Genomic DNA, 21,937 nt, shown 5'->3' on the forward strand with positions numbered 1-21,937 from the left:
GTTTAAGGCCCCTGGAAGCATGAAAATCACTTTAAACATCTCATTTTATCTTTAAAATACGATTTTCCACGTACAAATGGGAATTGTAGTTCAAAGAGGAAACATTTGAAAACGGACCATTTTTTTAGTTTCTGAAGCATGTCGTAAGGGGGGTGGTTATCTCTTTCGTCAAAAATCGGGCGTATTCGCTTGAACAATAAAGGCCTACAAATGTTATTTAATTCACTTCCCGTGGAGGAGAAACACTTTTTAAGGCCTCAGAATGAGTAAATTGGCCATTTTCATTCACTTCTACCCATTCCTCACATCTTGTGTTTAAGGCCCCTGGAAGCATGAAAATCACTTTAAACATCTCATTTTATCTTTAAAAGTGATTTTCCACGTACAAATGTGAATTGTAGTTCAAAGAGGCAACATTTGAAAACGGACCATTTTTTTCGTTTCTGAAGCATGTCGTAAGGGGGGGTGGTTATCTCTTTCGTCAAAAATCGGATCGGGCGTTTTCGCTTGAACAATAAAGGCCTACAAATGTTATTTAATTCACTTCCCGTGTGGAGAAACATTTTTTAAGGCATCAGAATGAGTAAATTGGCCATTTTCATTCACTTCTACTCATTCCTCAAATCTTGTGTTTAAGGCCACTGGAAGCATGAAAATCACTTTAAACATCTCATTTAATCTTTAAAAGTGATTTTCCACGTACAAATGTGAATTGTAGTTCAAAGTGGCAACATTTGAAAACTGACCATTATTTTAGTTTCTGAAGCATGTCGTAAGGGGGGGTGGTTATCTCTTTCATCAAAAATCGGGCGTTTTTGATTGAACAATAAAGGCCTCCAAATGTTATTGTATTCACTTCCCGTGGAGGAGAAACACTTTTTAAGGCCGCAGAGTGAGTAAATTGGCCATTTTCATTCACGTTTACCCATTTCTCAAATCTTGTGTTTAGGGCCCCTGGAAGCTTGAAAATCACTTTAAACATCTAATTTTATCTCTAAAAGTGATTATCCACGTACAAATGTGAATTGTAGTTCAAAGAGGCAACATTTGAAAACGGACCATTTTTTTAGTTTCTGAAGCATGTCGTAAGGGGGGGTGGTTATCTCTTTCATCAAAAATCGGGCGTTTTTGATTGAACAATAAAGGCCTACAAATGTTATTTAATTCACTTTCTTGGGTGGAGAAAAACTTTTTAAGGCCTCAGAGTGAATAAATTGGCCATTTTCATTCACGTTTACCCATTTCTCAAATCTTGTGTTTAGGTCCCCTGGAAGCTTGAAAATCACTTCAAACATCTCATTTTATCTCAAAAATGATTATCCAAGTACAATGTTAATTGTAGTTCAAAGACGCAACATTTGAAAATGAACCATTTTTTTAGTTTCAGAAGCATGTCGTAAGGGGGGGTGGTTATCTCTTTCATCAAAAATGAGGCGTTTTTGCTTTAACAATAACAGCCTCCAAATGTTATTTAATGCACTTCCCATGGAGGAGAAACACTTTTAAGGCCTCAGAATGAGTAAATTGGCCATTTTCATTCATTTTTACCCATTTCTCAAATCTTGTGTTTAGGGCCCCTGGAAGCTTGAAAATCACTTTAAACATCTAAATTTATCTCTAAAAGTGATTATCCACGTACAAATGTGAATTGTCGTTCAAAGACGCAACATTTGAAAATGGACCATTTTTTTCGTTTCTGAAGCATGTCGTAAGGGGGGGTGGTTATCTCTTTCATCAAAAATCGGGCGTTTTTGATTGAACAATAAAGGCCTCCAAATGGTATTTTATTCACTTCCCGTGGAGGAGAAACACTTTTTAAGGCCGCAGAGTGAGTAAATTGGCCATTTTCATTCACTTTTTCCCATTCCTCAAATCTTGTGTTTAAGGCCCCTGGAAGCATGAAAATCACTTTAAACATCTCATTTTATCTTTCAAATACGATTTTCCACGTACAAATGTGAATTGTAGTTCAAAGAGGCAACATTTGAAAACGGACCATTTTTTTCGTTTCTGAAGCATGTCGTAAGGGGGGGTGGTTATCTCTTTCATCAAAAATCGGGCGTTTTTGATTGAACAATAAAGTCCTACAAATGTTATTTAATTCACTTTCTTGGGTGGAGAAACACTTTTTAAGGCCTCAGAGTGAATAAATTGGCCATTTTCATTCACATTTACCAATTTCTCAAATCTTGTGTTTAGGGCCCCTGGAAGCTTGAAAATCACTTTAAACATCTAATTTTATCTCTAAAAGTGATTATCCACGTACAAATGTGCATTGTAGTTCAAAGAGGCAACATTTGAAAATCTACCATTTTTTTCGTTTCTGAAGCATGTCGTAAGGGGGGGGTGGTTATCTCTTTCATCAAAAATCAGGCGTTTTCGCTTGAACAATAACAGCCTCCAAATGTTATTTAATGCACTTCCCATGGAGGAGAAACACTTTTAAGGCCTCAGAATGAGTAAATTGGCCATTTTCATTCATTTTTACCCATTTCTCAAATCTTGTGTTTAGGGCCCCTGGAAGCTTGAAAATCACTTTAAACATTTAAATTTATCTCTAAAAGTGATTATCCACGTACAAATGTGAATTGTCCTTCAAAGACGCAACATTTGAAAATGGACCATTTTTTTCGTTTCTGAAGCATGTCGTAAGGAGGGGTGGTTATCTCTTTCTCCAGAAAACAGTCGTTTTTGATTGAACAATAAAGGCCTCCAAATGGTATTTTATTCACTCCCCGTGGAGGAGAAACACTTTTTAAGGCCGCAGAGTGAGTAAATTGGCCATTTTCATTCACTTTTACCCATTCCTCAAATCTTGTGTTTAAGGCCCCTGGAAGCATGAAAATCACTTTAAACATCTCATTTTATCTTTAAAATACAATTTTCCACGTACAAATGTGAATTGTAGTTCAAAGAGGCAACATTTGAAAACGGACCATTTTTTTCGTTTCTGAAGCATGTCGTAAGGGGGGGTGGTTATCTCTTTCATCAAAAATCGGGCGTTTTTGATTGAGCAATAAAGTCCTACAAATGTTATTTAATTCACTTTCTTGGGTGGAGAAAAACTTTTTAAGGCCTCAGAGTGAATAAATTGGCCATTTTCATTCACATTTACCCATTTCTCAAATCTTGTGTTTAAGGCCCCTGGAAGCATGAAAATCACTTTAAACATCTCATTTTATCTTTAAAAGTGATTTTCCACGTACAAATGTGAATTGTAGTTCAAAGAGGCAACATTTGAAAACTGACCATTTTTTTAGTTTCTGAAGCATGTCGTAAGGGGGGGTGGTTATCTCTTTCGTCAAAAATCGGATCGGGCGTTTTCGCTTGAACAATAAAGGCCTACAAATGTTATTTAATTCACTTCCCGTGGTGGAGAAACATTTTTTAAGGCCTCAGAATGAGTAAATTGGCCATTTTCATTCACTTCTACCCATTCCTCAAATCTTGTGTTTAAGGCCACTGGAAGCATGAAAATCACTTTAAACATCTCATTTAATCTTTAAAAGTGATTTTCCACGTACAAATGTGAATTGTAGTTCAAAGAGGCAACATTTGAAAACAGACCATTTTTTTAGTTTCTGAAGCATGTCGTAAGGGGGGGTGGTTATCTCTTTCATCAAAAATCGGGCGTTTTTGATTGAACAATAAAGACCTCCAAATGTTATTTTATTCACTTCCCGTGGAGGAGAAACACTTTTTAAGGCCACAGAGTGAGTAAATTGGCCATTTTCATTCGCGTTTACCCATTTCTCAAATCTTGTGTTTAGGGCCCCTGGAAGCTTGAAAATCACTTTAAACATCTAATTTTATCTCTAAAAGTGATTATCCACGTACAAATGTGAATTGTCGTTCAAAGACGCAACATTTGCAAATGGACCATTTTTTTAGTTTCTGAAGCATGTCGTAAGGGGGGGGGTTATCTCTTTCGTCAAAAATCGGGCGTTTTCGCTTGAACAATAAAGGCCTACAAATGTTATTTAATTCACTTTCCGTGGAGGAGAAACACTTTTTAAGGCCTCAGAATGAGTAAATTGGCCATTTTCATTCACTTCTACCCATTCCTCAAATCTTGTGTTTAAGGCCCCTGGAAGCATGAAAATCACTTTAAACATCTCATTTTATCTTTAAAAGTGATTTTCCACGTACAAATGTGAATTGTAGTTCAAAGAGGCAACATTTGAAAACGGACCATTTTTTTAGTTTCTGAAGCATGTCGTAAGGGGGGGTGGTTATCTCTTTCGTCAAAAATCGGGCGTTTTCGCTTGAACAATAAAGGCCTACAAATGTTATTTAATTCACTTCCCGTGGAGGAGAAACACTTTTTAAGGCCTCAGAATGAGTAAATTGGCCATTTTCATTCACTTCTACCCATTCCTCAAATCTTGTGTTTAAGGCCCCTGGAAGCATGAAAATCACTTTAAACATCTCATTTTATCTTTAAAAGTGATTTTCCACGTACAAATGTGAATTGTAGTTCAAAGAGGCAACATTTGAAAACTGACCATTTTTTTAGTTTCTGAAGCATGTCGTAAGGGGGGGTGGTTATCTCTTTCATCAAAAATCGGGCGTTTTTGATTGAACAATAAAGGCCTACAAATGGTATTTAATTCACTTTCTTGGGTGGAGAAAAACTTTTTAAGGCCTCAGAGTGAATAAATTGGCCATTTTCATTCACATTTACCCATTTCTTAAATCTTGTGTTTAGGGCCCCTGGAAGCTTGAAAATCACTTTAAACATCTAATTTTATCTCTAAAAGTGATTATCCACGTACAAATGTGAATTGTAGTTCAAAGAGGCAACATTTGAAAATCAACCATTTTTTTCGTTTCTGAAGCATGTCGTAAGGGAGGGTGGTTATCTCTTTCATCAAAAATCGGGCGTTTTTGATTGAACAATAAAAGCCTACAAATGTCATTTAATTCACTTTCTTGGGTGGAGAAAAACTTTTTAAGGCCTCAGAGTGAATAAATTGGCCATTTTCATTCACGTTTACCCATTTCTCAAATCTTGTGTTTAGGTCCCCTGGAAGCTTGAAAATCACTTTAAACATCTCATTTTATCTCAAAAATGATTATCCAAGTACAATGTTAATTGTAGTTCAAAGACGCAACATTTGAAAATGAACCATTTTTTTAGTTTCAGAAGCATGTCGTAAGGGGGGGGTGGTTATCTCTTTCATCAAAAATCAGGCGTTTTCACTTGAACAATAACAGCCTCCAAATGTTATTTAATTCACTTCCCATGGAGGAGAAACACTTTTAAGGCCTCAGAATGAGTAAATTGGCCATTTTCATTCATTTTTACCCATTTCTTAAATCTTGTGTTTAGGGCCCCTGGAAGCTTGAAAATCACTTTAAACATCTAATTTTATCTCTAAAAGTGATTATCCACGTACAAATGTGAATTGTCGTTCAAAGACGCAACATTTGAAAATGGACCATTTTTTTCGTTTCTGAAGCATGTCATAAGGGGGGGTGGTTATCTCTTTCGTCAAAAATCGGGCGTATTCGCTTGAACAATAAAGGCCTACAAATGTTATTTAATTCACTTCCCGTGGAGGAGAAACACTTTTTAAGGCCTCAGAATGAGTAAATTGGCCATTTTCATTCACTTCTACCCATTCCTCAAATCTTGTGTTTAAGGCCCCTGGAAGCATGAAAATCACTTTAAACATCTCATTTTATCTTTAAAAGTGATTTTCCACGTACAAATGTGAATTGTAGTTCAAAGAGGCAACATTTGAAAACTGACCATTTTTTTAGCATGTCGTAAGGGGGGGTGGTTATCTCTTTCGTCAAAAATCGGATCGGGCGTTTTCGCTTGAACAATAAAGGCCTACAAATGTTATTTAATTCACTTCCCGTGGTGGAGAAACATTTTTTAAGGCCTCAGAATGAGTAAATTGGCCATTTTCATTCACTTCTACCCATTCCTCAAATCTTGTGTTTAAGGCCACTGGAAGCATGAAAATCACTTTAAACATCTCATTTAATCTCTAAAAGTGATTATCCACGTACAAATGTGAATTGTAGTTCAAAGAGGCAACATTTGAAAATCGACCATTTTTTTCGTTTCTGAAGCATGTCGTAAGGGAGGGTGGTTATCTCTTTTATCAAAAATCGGGCGTTTTTGATTGAACAATAAAAGCCTACAAATGTCATTTAATTCACTTTCTTGGGTGGAGAAAAACTTTTTAAGGCCTCAGAGTGAATAAATTGGCCATTTTCATTCACGTTTACCCATTTCTCAAATCTTGTGTTTAGGTCCCCTGGAAGCTTGAAAATCACTTTAAACATCTCATTTTATCTCAAAAATGATTATCCAAGTACAATGTTAATTGTAGTTCAAAGACGCAACATTTGAAAATGAACCATTTTTTTAGTTTCAGAAGCATGTCGTAAGGGGGGGTGGTTATCTCTTTCATCAAAAATCAGGCGTTTTCACTTGAACAATAACAGCCTCCAAATGTTATTTAATTCACTTCCCATGGAGGAGAAACACTTTTAAGGCCTCAGAATGAGTAAATTGGCCATTTTCATTCACTTCTACCCATTCCTCAAATCTTGTGTTTAAGGCCCCTGGAAGCATGAAAATCACTTTAAACATCTCATTTTATCTTTAAAAGTGATTTTCCACGTACAAATGTGAATTGTAGTTCAAAGAGGCAACATTTGAAAACTGACCATTTTTTTAGCATGTCGTAAGGGGGGGTGGTTATCTCTTTCGTCAAAAATCGGATCGGGCGTTTTCGCTTGAACAATAAAGGCCTACAAATGTTATTTAATTCACTTCCCGTGGAGGAGAAACACTTTTTAAGGCCTCAGAATGAGTAAATTGGCCATTTTCATTCACTTCTACCCATTCCTCAAATCTTGTGTTTAAGGCCACTGGAAGCATGAAAATCACTTTAAACATCTCATTTAATCTCTAAAAGTGATTATCCACGTACAAATGTGAATTGTAGTTCAAAGAGGCAACATTTGAAAACTGACCATTTGTTTAGTTTCTGAAGCATGTCGTAAGGGGGGGTGGTTATCTCTTTCGTCAAAAATCGGGCGTTTTCGCTTGAACAATAAAGGCCTACAAATGTTATTTAATTCACTTTCTTGGGTGGAGAAAAACTTTTTAAGGCCTCAGAGTGAATAAATTGGCCATTTTCATTCACGTTTACCCATTTCTCAAATCTTGTGTTTAGGGCCCCTGGAAGCTTGAAAATCACTTTAAACATCTAATTTTATCTCTAAAAGTGATTATCCACGTACAAATGTGAATTGTCGTTCAAAGACGCAACATTTGAAAATGGACCATTTTTTTCGTTTCTGAAGCATGTCGTAAGGGGGGGGTGGTTATCTCTTTCTCCAAAAAACAGTCGTTTTTGATTGAACAATAAAGGCCTCCAAATGGTATTTTATTCACTTCCCGTGGAGGAGAAACACTTTTTAAGGCCTCAGAATGAGTAAATTGGCCATTTTCATTCACTTCTACCCATTCCTCAAATCTTGTGTTTAAGGCCCCTGGAAGCATGAAAATCACTTTAAACATCTCATTTTATCTTTAAAAGTGATTTTCCACGTACAAATGTGAATTGTAGTTCAAAGAGGCAACATTTGAAAACGGACCATTTTTTTAGTTTCTGAAGCATGTCGTAAGGGGGGGTGGTTATCTCTTTCGTCAAAAATCGGGCGTTTTCGCTTGAACAATAAAGGCCTCCAAATGGTATTTTATTCACTTCCCGTGGAGGAGAAACACTTTTTAAGGCCTCAGAATGAGTAAATTGGCCATTTTCATTCACTTCTACCCATTCCTCAAATCTTGTGTTTAAGGCCCCTGGAAGCATGAAAATCACTTTAAACATCTCCTTTTATCTTTAAAAGTGATTTTCCACGTACAAATGTATATTGTAGTTCAAAGAGGCAACATTTGAAAACGGACCATTTTTTTAGTTTCTGAAGCATGTCGTAAGGGGGGGTGGTTATCTCTTTCGTCAAAAATCGGGCGTTTTCGCTTGAACAATAAAGGCCTCCAAATGTTACTTATTTCACTTCCCGTGGAGGAGAAACACTTTTTAAGGCCTCAGAATGAGTAAATTGGCCATTTTTATTCACTTCTACCCATTCCTCAAATCTTGCGTTTAAGGCCCCTGAAAGCATGAAAATCACTTTAAACATCTCATTTTATCTTTAAAAGTGATTTTCCACGTACAAATGTGAATTGTAGTTCAAAGAGGCAACATTTGAAAACGGACCATTTTTTTAGTTTCTGAAGCATGTCGTAAGGGGGGGTGGTTATCTCTTTCGTCAAAAATCGGGCGTTTTCGCTTGAACAATAAAGGCCTACAATTGTTATTTAATTCACTTCCCGTGGAGGAGAAACACTTTTTAAGGCCTCAGAATGAGTAAATTGGCCATTTTCATTCACTTCTACCCATTCCTCAAATCTTGTGTTTAAGGCCCCTGGAAGCATGAAAATCACTTTAAACATCTCATTTTATCTTTAAAAGTGATTTTCCACGTACAAATGTGAATTGTAGTTCAAAGAGGCAACATTTGAAAACGGACCATTTTTTTAGTTTCTGAAGCATAAAGTAAGGGGGGGTGGTTAACTCTTTCTCCAAAAAACAGTCGTTTTTGATTGAACAATAAAGGCCTCCAAATGGTATTTTATTCACTTCCCGTGGAGGAGAAACACTTTTTAAGGCCGCAGAGTGAGTAAATTGGCCATTTTCATTCACTTTTACCCATTCCTCAAATCTTGTGTTTAAGGCCCCTGGAAGCATGAAAATCACTTTAAACATCTCATTTTATCTTTAAAAGTGATTTTCCACGTACAAATGTGAATTGTAGTTCAAAGAGGCAACATTTGAAAACGGACCATTTTTTTAGTTTCTGAAGCATGTCGTAAGGGGGGGTGGTTATCTCTTTCATCAAAAATCGGGCGTTTTTGATTGAACAATAAAGGCCTACAAATGGTATTTAATTCACTTTCTTGGGTGGAGAAAAACTTTTTAAGGCCTCAGAGTGAATAAATTGGCCATTTTCATTCACATTTACCCATTTCTCAAATCTTGTGTTTAGGGCCCCTGGAAGCTTGAAAATCACTTTAAACATCTAATTTTATCTCTAAAAATGATTATCCACATACAAATGTGAATTGTAGTTCAAAGAGGCAACATTTGAAAATGGATCATTTTTTTCGTTTCTGAAGCATGTCGTAAGGGGGTGTGGTTATCTCTTTCACCAAAAAACAGGCGTTTTTGATTGAACAATAAAGGCCTCCAAATGTTATTTTATTCACTTCCCGTGGAGGAGAAACACTTTTTAAGGCCGCAGAGTGAGTAAATTGGCCATTTTCATTCACGTTTACCCATTTCTCAAATCTTGTGTTTAGGGCCCCTGGAAGCTTGAAAATCACTTTAAACATCTAATTTTATCTCTAAAAGTGATTTTCCACGTACAAATGTGAATTGTAGTTCAAAGAGGCAACATTTGAAAACGGACCATTTTTTTAGTTTCTGAAGCATGTCGTAAGGGGGGGGGGTGGTTATCTCTTTCTTCAAAAATCGGGCGTTTTCGCTTGAACAATAAAGGCCTACAATTGTTATTTAATTCACTTTCTTGGGTGGAGAAAAACTTTTTAAGGCCTCAGAGTGAATAAATTGGCCATTTTCATTCACATTTACCCATTTCTCAAATCTTGTGTTTAGGGCCCCTGGAAGCTTGAAAATCACTTTAAACATCTAATTTTATCTCTAAAAGTGATTATCCACATACAAATGTGAATTGTAGTTCAAAGAGGCAACATTTGAAAATGGATCATTTTTTTCGTTTCTGAAGCATGTCGTAAGGGGGTGTGGTTATCTCTTTCACCAAAAAACAGGCGTTTTTGATTGAACAATAAAGGCCTCCAAATGTTATTTTATTCACTTCCCGTGGAGGAGAAACACTTTTTAAGGCCTCAGAATGAGTAAATTGGCCATTTTCATTCACTTCTACCCATTCCTCAAATCTTGTGTTTAAGGCCCCTGGAAGCATGAAAATCACTTTAAACATCTCATTTTATCTTTAAAAGTGATTTTCCACGTACAAATGTGAATTGTAGTTCAAAGAGGCAACATTTGAAAACGGACCATTTTTTTAGTTTCTGAAGCATGTCGTAAGGGGCGGTGGTTATCTCTTTCGTCAAAAATCGGGCGTTTTCGCTTGAACAATAAAGGCCTACAAATGTTATTTAATTCACTTTCCGTGGAGGAGAAACACTTTTTAAGGCCTCAGAATGAGTAAATTGGCCATTTTCATTCACTTCTACCCATTCCTCAAATCTTGTGTTTAAGGCCCCTGGAAGCATGAAAATCACTTTAAACATCTCATTTTATCTTTAAAAGTGATTTTCCACGTACAAATGTGAATTGTAGTTCAAAGAGGCAACATTTGAAAACGGACCATTTTTTTAGTTTCTGAAGCATGTCGTAAGGGGGGGTGGTTATCTCTTTCATCAAAAATCGGGCGTTTTTGATTGAACAATAAAGGCCTACAAATGGTATTTAATTCACTTTCTTGGGTGGAGAAAAACTTTTTAAGGCCTCAGAGTGAATAAATTGGCCATTTTCATTCACATTTACCCATTTCTCAAATCTTGTGTTTAGGGCCCCTGGAAGCTTGAAAATCACTTTAAACATCTAATTTTATCTCTAAAAATGATTATCCACATACAAATGTGAATTGTAGTTCAAAGAGGCAACATTTGAAAATGGATCATTTTTTTCGTTTCTGAAGCATGTCGTAAGGGGGTGTGGTTATCTCTTTCACCAAAAAACAGGCGTTTTTGATTGAACAATAAAGGCCTCCAAATGTTATTTTATTCACTTCCCGTGGAGGAGAAACACTTTTTAAGGCCGCAGAGTGAGTAAATTGGCCATTTTCATTCACGTTTACCCATTTCTCAAATCTTGTGTTTAGGGCCCCTGGAAGCTTGAAAATCACTTTAAACATCTAATTTTATCTCTAAAAGTGATTTTCCACGTACAAATGTGAATTGTAGTTCAAAGAGGCAACATTTGAAAACGGACCATTTTTTTAGTTTCTGAAGCATGTCGTAAGGGGGGGGGGTGGTTATCTCTTTCTTCAAAAATCGGGCGTTTTCGCTTGAACAATAAAGGCCTACAATTGTTATTTAATTCACTTTCTTGGGTGGAGAAAAACTTTTTAAGGCCTCAGAGTGAATAAATTGGCCATTTTCATTCACATTTACCCATTTCTCAAATCTTGTGTTTAGGGCCCCTGGAAGCTTGAAAATCACTTTAAACATCTAATTTTATCTCTAAAAGTGATTATCCACATACAAATGTGAATTGTAGTTCAAAGAGGCAACATTTGAAAATGGATCATTTTTTTCGTTTCTGAAGCATGTCGTAAGGGGGTGTGGTTATCTCTTTCACCAAAAAACAGGCGTTTTTGATTGAACAATAAAGGCCTCCAAATGTTATTTTATTCACTTCCCGTGGAGGAGAAACACTTTTTAAGGCCTCAGAATGAGTAAATTGGCCATTTTCATTCACTTCTACCCATTCCTCAAATCTTGTGTTTAAGGCCCCTGGAAGCATGAAAATCACTTTAAACATCTCATTTTATCTTTAAAAAGTGATTTTCCACGTACAAATGTGAATTGTAGTTCAAAGAGGCAACATTTGAAAACGGACCATTTTTTTAGTTTCTGAAGCATGTCGTAAGGGGGGGTGGTTATCTCTTTCGTCAAAAATCGGGCGTTTTCGCTTGAACAATAAAGGCCTACAATTGTTATTTAATTCACTTCCCGTGGAGGAGAAACACTTTTTAAGGCCTCAGAATGAGTAAATTGGCCATTTTCATTCACTTCTACCCATTCCTCAAATCTTGTGTTTAAGGCCCCTGGAAGCATGAAAATCACTTTAAACATCTCATTTTATCTTTAAAAGTGATTTTCCACGTACAAATGTGAATTGTAGTTCAAAGAGGCAACATTTGAAAACGGACCATTTTTTTAGTTTCTGAAGCATGTCGTAAGGGGGGGTGGTTATCTCTTTCATCAAAAATCGGGTGTTTTTGATTGAACAATAAAGGCCTACAAATGTTATTTAATTCACTTTCTTGGGTGGAGAAAAACTTTTTAAGGCCTCAGAGTGAATAAATTGGCCATTTTCATTCACATTTACCCATTTCTCAAATCTTGTGTTTAGGGCCCCTGGAAGCTTGAAAATCACTTTAAACATCTAATTTTATCTCTAAAAGTGATTTTCCACGTACAAATGTGAATTGTAGTTCAAAGAGGCAACATTTGAAAACGGACCATTTTTTTAGTTTCGGAAGCATGTCGTAAGGGGGGGTGGTTATCTCTTTCATCAAAAATCGGGCGTTTTCGCTTGAACAATAAAGGCCTACAATTGTTATTTAATTCACTTCCCGTGGAGGAGAAACACTTTTTAAGGCCTCAGAATGAGTAAATTGGCCATTTTCATTCACTTCTACCCATTCCTCAAATCTTGTGTTTAAGGCCCCTGGAAGCATGAAAATCACTTTAAACATCTCATTTTATCTTTAAAAGTGATTTTCCACGTACAAATGTGAATTGTAGTTCAAAGAGGCAACATTTGAAAACGGGCCATTTTTTTAGTTTCGGAAGCATGTCGTAAGGGGGGGTGGTTATCTCTTTCATCAAAAATCGGGTGTTTTCGCTTGAACAATAAAGGCCTCCAAAAATTACTTAATTCACTTCCCGTGGAGGAGAAACACTTTTTAAGGCCTCAGAATGAGTAAATTGGCCATTTTCATTCACTTCTACCCATTCCTCAAATCTTGTGTTTAAGGCCCCTGGAAGCATGAAAATCACTTTAAACATCTCATTTTATCTTTAAAAGTGATTTTCCACGTACAAATGTGGATTGTAGTTCAAAGAGGCAACATTTGAAAACGGACCATTTTTTTAGTTTCTGAAGCATGTCGTAAGGGGGGGTGGTTATCTCTTTCATCAAAAATCGGGCGTTTTTGATTGAACAATAAAGGCCTCCAAATGGTATTTTATTCACTTCCCGTGGAGGAGAAACACTTTTTAAGGCCTCAGAATGAGTAAATTGGCCATTTTCATTCACTTCTACCCATTCCTCAAATCTTGTGTTTAAGGCCCATGGAAGCTTGAAAATCACTTTAAACATCTCATTTTATCTCAAAAATGATTATCCAAGTACAATGTTAATTGTAGTTCAAAGACGCAACATTTGAAAATGAACCATTTTTTTAGTTTCAGAAGCATGTCGTAAGGGGGGTGGTTATCTCTTTCTCCAAAAAACAGTCGTTTTTGATTGAACAATAAAGGCTTTCAAATGGTATTTTATTCACTTCCCGAGGAGGAGAAACACTTTTTAAGGCCGCAGAGTGAGTAAATTGGCCATTTTCATTCACTTTTACCCATTCCTCAAATCTTGTGTTTAAGGCCCCTGGAAGCATGAAAATCACTTTAAACATCTCATTTTATCTTTAAAAGTGCTTTTCCACGTACAAATGTTAATTGTAGTTCAAAGACGCATCATTTGAAAATGAACCATTTTTTTAGTTTCAGAAGCATGTCGTAAGGGGGGGTGGTTATCTCTTTCATCAAAAATCAGGCGTTTTCGCTTGAAAAATAACAGCCTCCAAATGTTATTTAATTCACTTCCCATGGAGGAGAAACACTTTTAAGGCCTCAGAATGAGTAAATTGGCCATTTTCATTCATTTTTACCCATTTCTCAAATCTTGTGTTTAGGGCCCCTGGAAGCTTGAAAATCACTTTAAACATCTAATTTTATCTCTAAAAGTGATTATCCACGTACAAATGTGAATTGTCGTTCAAAGACGCAACATTTGAAAATGGACCATTTTTTTCGTTTCTGAAGCATGTCGTAAGGGGGGGTGGTTATCTCTTTCTCCAAAAAACAGTTGTTTTTGATTGAACAATAAAGGCCTCCAAATGGTATTTTATTCACTTCCCGTGGAGGAGAAACACTTTTTAAGGCCGCAGAGTGAGTAAATTGGCCATTTTCATTCACTTTTACCCATTCCTAAAATCTTGTGTTTAAGGCCCCTGGAAGCATGAAAATCACTTTAAACATCTCATTTTATCTTTAAAATACGATTTTCCACGTACAAATGGGAATTGTAGTTCAAAGAGGAAACATTTGAAAACGGACCATTTTTTTAGTTTCTGAAGCATGTCGTAAGGGGGGTGGTTATCTCTTTCGTCAAAAATCGGGCGTATTCGCTTGAACAATAAAGGCCTACAAATGTTATTTAATTCACTTCCCGTGGAGGAGAAACACTTTTTAAGGCCTCAGAATGAGTAAATTGGCCATTTTCATTCACTTCTACCCATTCCTCACATCTTGTGTTTAAGGCCCCTGGAAGCATGAAAATCACTTTAAACATCTCATTTTATCTTTAAAAGTGATTTTCCACGTACAAATGTGAATTGTAGTTCAAAGAGGCAACATTTGAAAACGGACCATTTTTTTCGTTTCTGAAGCATGTCGTAAGGGGGGGTGGTTATCTCTTTCGTCAAAAATCGGATCGGGCGTTTTCGCTTGAACAATAAAGGCCTACAAATGTTATTTAATTCACTTCCCGTGTGGAGAAACATTTTTTAAGGCATCAGAATGAGTAAATTGGCCATTTTCATTCACTTCTACTCATTCCTCAAATCTTGTGTTTAAGGCCACTGGAAGCATGAAAATCACTTTAAACATCTCATTTAATCTTTAAAAGTGATTTTCCACGTACAAATGTGAATTGTAGTTCAAAGTGGCAACATTTGAAAACTGACCATTATTTTAGTTTCTGAAGCATGTCGTAAGGGGGGGTGGTTATCTCTTTCATCAAAAATCGGGCGTTTTTGATTGAACAATAAAGGCCTCCAAATGTTATTGTATTCACTTCCCGTGGAGGAGAAACACTTTTTAAGGCCGCAGAGTGAGTAAATTGGCCATTTTCATTCACGTTTACCCATTTCTCAAATCTTGTGTTTAGGGCCCCTGGAAGCTTGAAAATCACTTTAAACATCTAATTTTATCTCTAAAAGTGATTATCCACGTACAAATGTGAATTGTAGTTCAAAGAGGCAACATTTGAAAACGGACCATTTTTTTAGTTTCTGAAGCATGTCGTAAGGGGGGGTGGTTATCTCTTTCATCAAAAATCGGGCGTTTTTGATTGAACAATAAAGGCCTACAAATGTTATTTAATTCACTTTCTTGGGTGGAGAAAAACTTTTTAAGGCCTCAGAGTGAATAAATTGGCCATTTTCATTCACGTTTACCCATTTCTCAAATCTTGTGTTTAGGTCCCCTGGAAGCTTGAAAATCACTTCAAACATCTCATTTTATCTCAAAAATGATTATCCAAGTACAATGTTAATTGTAGTTCAAAGACGCAACATTTGAAAATGAACCATTTTTTTAGTTTCAGAAGCATGTCGTAAGGGGGGGTGGTTATCTCTTTCATCAAAAATGAGGCGTTTTTGCTTTAACAATAACAGCCTCCAAATGTTATTTAATGCACTTCCCATGGAGGAGAAACACTTTTAAGGCCTCAGAATGAGTAAATTGGCCATTTTCATTCATTTTTACCCATTTCTCAAATCTTGTGTTTAGGGCCCCTGGAAGCTTGAAAATCACTTTAAACATCTAAATTTATCTCTAAAAGTGATTATCCACGTACAAATGTGAATTGTCGTTCAAAGACGCAACATTTGAAAATGGACCATTTTTTTCGTTTCTGAAGCATGTCGTAAGGGGGGGTGGTTATCTCTTTCATCAAAAATCGGGCGTTTTTGATTGAACAATAAAGGCCTCCAAATGGTATTTTATTCACTTCCCGTGGAGGAGAAACACTTTTTAAGGCCGCAGAGTGAGTAAATTGGCCATTTTCATTCACTTTTTCCCATTCCTCAAATCTTGTGTTTAAGGCCCCTGGAAGCATGAAAATCACTTTAAACATCTCATTTTATCTTTCAAATACGATTTTCCACGTACAAATGTGAATTGTAGTTCAAAGAGGCAACATTTGAAAACGGACCATTTTTTTCGTTTCTGAAGCATGTCGTAAGGGGGGGTGGTTATCTCTTTCATCAAAAATCGGGCGTTTTTGATTGAACAATAAAGTCCTACAAATGTTATTTAATTCACTTTCTTGGGTGGAGAAACACTTTTTAAGGCCTCAGAGTGAATAAATTGGCCATTTTCATTCACATTTACCAATTTCTCAAATCTTGTGTTTAGGGCCCCTGGAAGCTTGAAAATCACTTTAAACATCTAATTTTATCTCTAAAAGTGATTATCCACGTACAAATGTGCATTGTAGTTCAAAGAGGCAACATTTGAAAATCTACCATTTTTTTCGTTTCTGAAGCATGTCGTAGGGGGGGGGTGGTTATCTCTTTCATCAAAAATCAGGCGTTTTCGCTTGAACAATAACAGCCTCCAAATGTTATTTAATGCACTTCCCATGGAGGAGAAACACTTTTAAGGCCTCAGAATGAGTAAATTGGCCATTTTCATTCATTTTTACCCATTTCTCAAATCTTGTGTTTAGGGCCCCTGGAAGCTTGAAAATCACTTTAAACATTTAAATTTATCTCTAAAAGTGATTATCCACGTACAAATGTGAATTGTCCTTCAAAGACGCAACATTTGAAAATGGACCATTTTTTTCGTTTCTGAAGCATGTCGTAAGGAGGGGTGGTTATCTCTTTCTCCAGAAAACAGTCGTTTTTGATTGAACAATAAAGGCCTCCAAATGGTATTTTATTCACTCCCCGTGGAGGAGAAACACTTTTTAAGGCCGCAGAGTGAGTAAATTGGCCATTTTCATTCACTTTTACCCATTCCTCAAATCTTGTGTTTAAGGCCCCTGGAAGCATGAAAATCACTTTAAACATCTCATTTTATCTTTAAAATACAATTTTCCACGTACAAATGTGAATTGTAGTTCAAAGAGGCAACATTTGAAAACGGACCATTTTTTTCGTTTCTGAAGCATGTCGTAAGGGGGGGTGGTTATCTCTTTCATCAAAAATCGGGCGTTTTTGATTGAGCAATAAAGTCCTACAAATGTTATTTAATTCACTTTCTTGGGTGGAGAAAAACTTTTTAAGGCCTCAGAGTGAATAAATTGGCCATTTTCATTCACATTTACCCATTTCTCAAATCTTGTGTTTAAGGCCCCTGGAAGCATGAAAATCACTTTAAACATCTAATTTTATCTCTAAAAGTGATTTTCCACGTACAAATGTGAATTGTAGTTCAAAGAGGCAACATTTGAAAATCTACCATTTTTTTCGTTTCTGAAGCATGTCGTAAGGGGGGGGTGGTTATCTCTTTCATCAAAAATCAGGCGTTTTCGCTTGAACAATAACAGCCTCCAAATGTTATTTAATGCACTTCCCATGGAGGAGAAACACTTTTAAGGCCTCAGAATGAGTAAATTGGCCATTTTCATTCATTTTTACCCATTTCTCAAATCTTGTGTTTAGGGCCCCTGGAAGCTTGAAAATCACTTTAAACATTTAAATTTATCTCTAAAAGTGATTATCCACGTACAAATGTGAATTGTCCTTCAAAGACGCAACATTTGAAAATGGACCATTTTTTTCGTTTCTGAAGCATGTCGTAAGGAGGGGTGGTTATCTCTTTCTCCAGAAAACAGTCGTTTTTGATTGAACAATAAAGGCCTCCAAATGGTATTTTATTCACTCCCCGTGGAGGAGAAACACTTTTTAAGGCCGCAGAGTGAGTAAATTGGCCATTTTCATTCACTTTTACCCATTCCTCAAATCTTGTGTTTAAGGCCCCTGGAAGCATGAAAATCACTTTAAACATCTCATTTTATCTTTAAAATACAATTTTCCACGTACAAATGTGAATTGTAGTTCAAAGAGGCAACATTTGAAAACGGACCATTTTTTTCGTTTCTGAAGCATGTCGTAAGGGGGGGTGGTTATCTCTTTCATCAAAAATCGGGCGTTTTTGATTGAGCAATAAAGTCCTACAAATGTTATTTAATTCACTTTCTTGGGTGGAGAAAAACTTTTTAAGGCCTCAGAGTGAATAAATTGGCCATTTTCATTCACATTTACCCATTTCTCAAATCTTGTGTTTAAGGCCCCTGGAAGCATGAAAATCACTTTAAACATCTCATTTTATCTTTAAAAGTGATTTTCCACGTACAAATGTGAATTGTAGTTCAAAGAGGCAACATTTGAAAACTGACCATTTTTTTAGTTTCTGAAGCATGTCGTAAGGGGGGGTGGTTATCTCTTTCGTCAAAAATCGGATCGGGCGTTTTCGCTTGAACAATAAAGGCCTACAAATGTTATTTAATTCACTTCCCGTGGTGGAGAAACATTTTTTAAGGCCTCAGAATGAGTAAATTGGCCATTTTCATTCACTTCTACCCATTCCTCAAATCTTGTGTTTAAGGCCACTGGAAGCATGAAAATCACTTTAAACATCTCATTTAATCTTTAAAAGTGATTTTCCACGTACAAATGTGAATTGTAGTTCAAAGAGGCAACATTTGAAAACAGACCATTTTTTTAGTTTCTGAAGCATGTCGTAAGGGGGGGTGGTTATCTCTTTCATCAAAAATCGGGCGTTTTTGATTGAACAATAAAGACCTCCAAATGTTATTTTATTCACTTCCCGTGGAGGAGAAACACTTTTTAAGGCCACAGAGTGAGTAAATTGGCCATTTTCATTCGCGTTTACCCATTTCTCAAATCTTGTGTTTAGGGCCCCTGGAAGCTTGAAAATCACTTTAAACATCTAATTTTATCTCTAAAAGTGATTATCCACGTACAAATGTGAATTGTCGTTCAAAGACGCAACATTTGCAAATGGACCATTTTTTTAGTTTCTGAAGCATGTCGTAAGGGGGGGGGTTATCTCTTTCGTCAAAAATCGGGCGTTTTCGCTTGAACAATAAAGGCCTACAAATGTTATTTAATTCACTTTCCGTGGAGGAGAAACACTTTTTAAGGCCTCAGAATGAGTAAATTGGCCATTTTCATTCACTTCTACCCATTCCTCAAATCTTGTGTTTAAGGCCCCTGGAAGCATGAAAATCACTTTAAACATCTCATTTTATCTTTAAAAGTGATTTTCCACGTACAAATGTGAATTGTAGTTCAAAGAGGCAACATTTGAAAACGGACCATTTTTTTAGTTTCTGAAGCATGTCGTAAGGGGGGGTGGTTATCTCTTTCGTCAAAAATCGGGCGTTTTCGCTTGAACAATAAAGGCCTACAAATGTTATTTAATTCACTTCCCGTGGAGGAGAAACACTTTTTAAGGCCTCAGAATGAGTAAATTGGCCATTTTCATTCACTTCTACCCATTCCTCAAATCTTGTGTTTAAGGCCCCTGGAAGCATGAAAATCACTTTAAACATCTCATTTTATCTTTAAAAGTGATTTTCCACGTACAAATGTGAATTGTAGTTCAAAGAGGCAACATTTGAAAACTGACCATTTTTTTAGTTTCTGAAGCATGTCGTAAGGGGGGGTGGTTATCTCTTTCATCAAAAATCGGGCGTTTTTGATTGAACAATAAAGGCCTACAAATGGTATTTAATTCACTTTCTTGGGTGGAGAAAAACTTTTTAAGGCCTCAGAGTGAATAAATTGGCCATTTTCATTCACATTTACCCATTTCTTAAATCTTGTGTTTAGGGCCCCTGGAAGCTTGAAAATCACTTTAAACATCTAATTTTATCTCTAAAAGTGATTATCCACGTACAAATGTGAATTGTAGTTCAAAGAGGCAACATTTGAAAATCAACCATTTTTTTCGTTTCTGAAGCATGTCGTAAGGGAGGGTGGTTATCTCTTTCATCAAAAATCGGGCGTTTTTGATTGAACAATAAAAGCCTACAAATGTCATTTAATTCACTTTCTTGGGTGGAGAAAAACTTTTTAAGGCCTCAGAGTGAATAAATTGGCCATTTTCATTCACGTTTACCCATTTCTCAAATCTTGTGTTTAGGTCCCCTGGAAGCTTGAAAATCACTTTAAACATCTCATTTTATCTCAAAAATGATTATCCAAGTACAATGTTAATTGTAGTTCAAAGACGCAACATTTGAAAATGAACCATTTTTTTAGTTTCAGAAGCATGTCGTAAGGGGGGGGTGGTTATCTCTTTCATCAAAAATCAGGCGTTTTCACTTGAACAATAACAGCCTCCAAATGTTATTTAATTCACTTCCCATGGAGGAGAAACACTTTTAAGGCCTCAGAATGAGTAAATTGGCCATTTTCATTCATTTTTACCCATTTCTTAAATCTTGTGTTTAGGGCCCCTGGAAGCTTGAAAATCACTTTAAACATCTAATTTTATCTCTAAAAGTGATTATCCACGTACAAATGTGAATTGTCGTTCAAAGACGCAACATTTGAAAATGGACCATTTTTTTCGTTTCTGAAGCATGTCATAAGGGGGGGTGGTTATCTCTTTCGTCAAAAATCGGGCGTATTCGCTTGAACAATAAAGGCCTACAAATGTTATTTAATTCACTTCCCGTGGAGGAGAAACACTTTTTAAGGCCTCAGAATGAGTAAATTGGCCATTTTCATTCACTTCTACCCATTCCTCAAATCTTGTGTTTAAGGCCCCTGGAAGCATGAAAATCACTTTAAACATCTCATTTTATCTTTAAAAGTGATTTTCCACGTACAAATGTGAATTGTAGTTCAAAGAGGCAACATTTGAAAACTGACCATTTTTTTAGCATGTCGTAAGGGGGGGTGGTTATCTCTTTCGTCAAAAATCGGATCGGGCGTTTTCGCTTGAACAATAAAGGCCTACAAATGTTATTTAATTCACTTCCCGTGGTGGAGAAACATTTTTTAAGGCCTCAGAATGAGTAAATTGGCCATTTTCATTCACTTCTACCCATTCCTCAAATCTTGTGTTTAAGGCCACTGGAAGCATGAAAATCACTTTAAACATCTCATTTAATCTCTAAAAGTGATTATCCACGTACAAATGTGAATTGTAGTTCAAAGAGGCAACATTTGAAAATCGACCATTTTTTTCGTTTCTGAAGCATGTCGTAAGGGAGGGTGGTTATCTCTTTTATCAAAAATCGGGCGTTTTTGATTGAACAATAAAAGCCTACAAATGTCATTTAATTCACTTTCTTGGGTGGAGAAAAACTTTTTAAGGCCTCAGAGTGAATAAATTGGCCATTTTCATTCACGTTTACCCATTTCTCAAATCTTGTGTTTAGGTCCCCTGGAAGCTTGAAAATCACTTTAAACATCTCATTTTATCTCAAAAATGATTATCCAAGTACAATGTTAATTGTAGTTCAAAGACGCAACATTTGAAAATGAACCATTTTTTTAGTTTCAGAAGCATGTCGTAAGGGGGGGTGGTTATCTCTTTCATCAAAAATCAGGCGTTTTCACTTGAACAATAACAGCCTCCAAATGTTATTTAATTCACTTCCCATGGAGGAGAAACACTTTTAAGGCCTCAGAATGAGTAAATTGGCCATTTTCATTCACTTCTACCCATTCCTCAAATCTTGTGTTTAAGGCCCCTGGAAGCATGAAAATCACTTTAAACATCTCATTTTATCTTTAAAAGTGATTTTCCACGTACAAATGTGAATTGTAGTTCAAAGAGGCAACATTTGAAAACTGACCATTTTTTTAGCATGTCGTAAGGGGGGGTGGTTATCTCTTTCGTCAAAAATCGGATCGGGCGTTTTCGCTTGAACAATAAAGGCCTACAAATGTTATTTAATTCACTTCCCGTGGAGGAGAAACACTTTTTAAGGCCTCAGAATGAGTAAATTGGCCATTTTCATTCACTTCTACCCATTCCTCAAATCTTGTGTTTAAGGCCACTGGAAGCATGAAAATCACTTTA

The sequence above is a fragment of the Triturus cristatus genome, chromosome 8, assembly GCF_964204655.1.
Source record: "Triturus cristatus chromosome 8, aTriCri1.1, whole genome shotgun sequence".
Taxonomy (NCBI): domain Eukaryota; kingdom Metazoa; phylum Chordata; class Amphibia; order Caudata; family Salamandridae; genus Triturus; species Triturus cristatus.